The following is a 4798-nucleotide window of genomic DNA, read 5'->3' as shown; positions in this document are numbered from 1 at the left end:
GGCGCCGTGTGTTCCTTCCAAAGATTTGTTTGATCTTGGTGATTTTGTATGATCGACCGAGACATAAATAACAGTTTTTTATCAAACAACATAATAACATTTACTTTGTAGACAATGTCGTTGGGGAAACAGGGTGAAGATTATAGTGGCTATGTTTGACATGTTTAGCTGATAAGCTAGCTGAAAGCTGAAAAGCTAGCTGAAAGCTTATAAGCTAGCTGAAAGCTTAAAGCTGAAAAGCTACGTAATTGAAACAAAAGTGTTTGATAAAACTAGCTGTTAAACAAGCTGAAATTGTAAAAGGACATAAAATAACATACTTATATAATTATTTTTATATTTAACATTACTTTATTTTCACATATTAATACCTATATAATATTAATATTAAAATTATTATCACTTTAAATATTTTTATTAACTCAAGTTATTTATCATCTTAAAAATATAATATTAATTTTTACTTGTTTTTATTAATGTAATATTTTTAATACTTGTGGTGCGCATCGGTGTGGCAGAAATGGTGGCGGGAACTGCATACGTAAGCGTGATGGGGAAAATAGGTTTAGTGTTTTTATAAATATATAAGGGTAATGGTAAAATTTTAATAAAATAATAAGGATAAAAATGAGAATAAATTTAATAAGTTATAAGCTTTAAGCTATAAGCTACCTGAGATAGCTTATAGCTTAAAGCTTTAAGCTACTGAAATAAGCTCCTTCACCAAACACTTTTGAAGAGCTTTTAAGCTAGTCGAATAAGTTTTAAGCTAGTCAAATAAGCTATAAGCTAGCTGAAATAACATGTCAAACATAGTCAGTGTCTCCCTTTTTAGGGGATGCACTCATGCCCCCATCAAAAAAGCTTTTATAAAAAGGGGGACACCTAATACCCCTTCAATTTCACCATCGATATAATATTAAAAAAATTGAATGGTTCAGATCAAATTAACAAAGTTACCAAAATACCCATTTTAAACCTTAATTTCTTCTTCACTTAAAAAAAAAACTCCTCTTCCAAGCCTCAACAGCAGCCACCTTCTTCCTCCGTCAAGCCTGGTCCTTCGCCGTCACGGCATCGTGCTCGACATGAAACTCCACTCAAACGTCATTCGATCCTCGACGGCCGTTGCGGTGTCCCTCAAGGATTCCTCACTGAATGCTACATATACAAAGCCACCGCTAGTCTGCTCTGTGTTGGAATTGTCAGCGGGCTACATGAACAGAGCTCCTGTTCTTTCCTTCCTCTTCCTCAGCGATGATTCCAGATCTGTGTTTTGTTTTTGGTTCGCGATCTCCTCTTGCCTTATTTTGAAATGTTCATATCTATAAAGTACAAGATCTATTGATTCAGATCTGTTTTTGGATGGTGTCATTTTCATCTATTTTGCAATTGTCATCTTCTTAGGTGCCAACCAGATATATTTTCTTTTTAGTTTTTATGGTTTCTTTTCTAATTCGTAGACCTAAACCTTAGTTTCATTTTCAATGTTGTCTGGGTTCTGATACCAATTTCATGTTTGTGGTGCAAAATTGATGTACTATTTCATACTGTTCAATTATTTGGTATTGTATCAAGGGTTTTTGAGGAAATTTTGACTATTTCTAATGCTGTGCTTTTAAGCAGTGACGTTGAAGGGTTGGGAAGGGTTGTGGTAGATGGCCCTCTTGACCCACACAAAGAAGATCTTTTATCAAATCCTCCTCTGCAGAAGTCTTTGACAATGGTGCAGCAATTCATTCTGAAAAGGGCAGTAAAAACTTTTCACTCGTTGGTCTCTTGGTGGCTTGTTTTCAAGTTCCCGGGCTGAACTGGCCGGAATATCTTTTTCATCTAATTCTTGATGGATTCACAATTTTGAGGCAGTACTTAGACGTGGTTGGGTTTTGTAAGGATAATGTTTTATCCACACCTCTTGTTGGGCATTGTATTAGCAAAGTTGTCTAAGTGGGGAGCCTTAATTGTTGGGTTCTGTAACAGCAAAGATGCCTTTTCTTTTGCTGGGTTCTTTCCTTCTCTTTCTTTTTTCCAGTGTTTCTGGGTCTGTAGCACTTCTGGTGCCATGTACTTATTTCTCTTCTTAAATATATAAATTTGGCATTCCAAAAAAAAAAAAGCAGTGACGTTAAATCGATGATGCATGCCAAGAATATTATGATTGTGACTCTGAGTTGATTTTTATGTTAATATCTGTAACATTTGTGTTCTCTTAAAAAAAAGTTTTCTGGGTTCATTGATTGGATTTAATTTATGTTGATTTTCCCATCCGTAGCTTTGGTTCCGGTTACTGTAGGTTGTAAGCCAGAATACTTAAGGGACAGATTTATAATCTCACATAAAAAATTTGGGGTACACCGGTGCATCCCCTAAAACGGGTGATACCATAGTCTTCACCGGGAAACAGCCATAAGAAGGATAAAATCAGATCAGTTATCCAAACAATTTTCTATGAAAGAACTAATAAGGCTAAAACAATTTTCACAAGGATTAAGTAATATTTTATCCAACATATTTAGAACGCATCTCATTTCTCACACTTTTATAAAATTATGATTCATACACCTATCAAATCAAATCACCTATTAAATCTCTCCTTTCTCTCTTCATTCTTTATCTCTCTCTTTTCCTCCACCTCTTTTATGTTTAAAGTGTGAACAAATAATTATTCTTTTTCTTGTGTTCTCACTTCATGTTTTACCAACCCATGGATCCGTAATTTCAGCATTTGAATCCATTATTTTTTTAGTCTTTCACCTCATCATTATCCTCCCAGTGGGGGTACATTGTTTCCAAATCACAATTTTTTTTTTGGCAAAAACAGAGAAATTTATTTAGGACTAAAAAAACCGAACCCTAACACCTTCCAAACAAAAACCCCAAACCAAACACGAATTAAAACCAAGCCTCGCACCCACCAACTTAAGATAGAGAGAGACACACAAGTAAAGAGGGATCCTGGGAACAAGACCCACCAACAGCAATAAAATTAGGTGCCCTGCCACTATAAAATTACCTTATTCAAATCAGTTATTGAAAAATTAAAAACAAAACTTAATCAACAATAATAAACGGTGTTGATGGCTTAGTCTAAAATTCTTTGGAGCTATCAATAATTACCTGTTTTCCCTTAGTGGTCACGATAGGTGCAAAGAGAAGCGGCAAACAGGGCACTTGTCACTGGTTAGCAACCAGGTTAAAATACAGACATGATGAAACATGTGACCACAAGGGATTGAGTACCCCTCCTCATCCTCAGCTGTGTCATCTCTCACAGACACAACAAGGCAATAATCATCACGAACCACTAAAACCAAATGTAGACGAAACTCCCGGGGTCCCCCAGTTACTTATTCTGTTGCAATAAAGGACTAATTCATCTTAAAATTTAAAATTCAAATTGAGATAAATATTTGTTATTAGAAAATAAGATTAAAAAATCACAATTTGTACAACTCTGAAAATTACCTGTCTTCCCCTCCTTGGAACTCTTGCCCCACAGGTGAGCTTCAAATCTTCATTCTCTCTGATTGGATGGGAGTTCCAAACCCAACAGAAGAGGATGAAGAACAAGAATATATCAAACTGTCATTAATCAATTTTCAATCAAACAGATTGAAGGGTTTTTCAAATTATCGACGGTTCGATAAATCAAACTGTCGTATGAGTTGCAGATCGATTCCAAAATATTGAGCATAAAGACCTTGAACGTATCAATCACAGGATCTGGCAATTGCGATTGAGATGAAGAATCGGAGTCAGGAGAATAAGAATCAAAGCGAAGCTTACAGATGGAAGAGAACGAGGAAGGGGTGATGCGATGATGAGGTTGAAGGAGCGAGTAGATATATGTTCAAGTACAGATTCAACTTGAACTAGGGTTTGTATTTCTTTATATCTTTTTAGTTTTCCTTTTTTTTTAATTTTTATAATGGGACGGGCCGAAGCCCGAAAACACAAAAGGCTAAGAGATCAAAGATCCCATTACATCATTCCTTAGGAAGGAAATAAGAAAATAAGGGATATCCTCACTACTAAACTGAAATAAATCAATCTACTTCATGCCCTTGTTTAGCCAATCTTATCTGCAGATCCATTAGCAGCACAGTTAAAATAGTGGAAAGATACAACCGCTTCTTGAGAGGCCAACTTTGTTACCTCTGTTATCATATCGAAACAAGGGTGAGAGCCATGGCAATAAAGGGTGATCAGATCAAATGCTCCCGTGAGTCAATTTCCACCATCAGCTTGTTGGTTCGTAGCTTATGGGCTAACTGGAGGCCTTTGATCACTCCCCATAAGAAAGAATATCTCTATTACAGTGGCGGAACTAGACTTAAATAATTGGGGTGACCAAAGTAGAAAAAATCAGAGATAAGATTTTCATAAACTAAATGAAATTTAGAAGAAGAAAAATACTTTAAGATTAAATTACCCTGTAAAATGGGAGTCATAGATAATCTAATTTTTTTTTATTCATCGAAAAACATAGATAATTTCTTTGAATCCAAATATTTTCCATTTCTTTTCTCATTATTTTAAAAGAGTTATTAGAACTTCAAAAGTACACTAAATCTTGGTAACATGGCTTAATTTGTGGGTATATTTTATAGGTATCAACAAGCTAGTGATAGAATGTGAGACGTGCCTACCGTGGATGGAAGTAGGCTAGGCCGCCGACAGGGGCCTATGGCCTAGCCTACGTCAGACTCAGGCCAGGCCAGGCCAAATAACTAAATAGATAAGACCAAGGCTTTTTTACAAGCCTATTTAGCTAAAGAGGCCAGACTTGGGCCACACA

The 4798-nt window shown here is 35.8% G+C and overlaps 1 long non-coding RNA gene across 1 annotated transcript; it reads right to left on the bottom strand.

The window, feature by feature from the left end:
• Positions 1-2977: 2977 nt before the first annotated feature.
• On the bottom strand, positions 2978-4439 carry LOC130713692 (uncharacterized). Its single transcript, XR_009010979.1, has 2 exons — positions 3466-4439; positions 2978-3352 (listed from the first exon to the last, which is right to left on the bottom strand). It is a non-coding gene; the product is annotated as an uncharacterized LOC130713692 (long non-coding RNA).
• Positions 4440-4798: the final 359 nt, after the last annotated feature.

This window comes from Lotus japonicus, chromosome 4 (assembly GCF_012489685.1).
Source record: "Lotus japonicus ecotype B-129 chromosome 4, LjGifu_v1.2".
Taxonomy (NCBI): domain Eukaryota; kingdom Viridiplantae; phylum Streptophyta; class Magnoliopsida; order Fabales; family Fabaceae; genus Lotus; species Lotus japonicus.
Note: the sequence above shows the minus strand (reverse complement) of the source record. Positions and strands in the feature narration are given on the sequence as shown.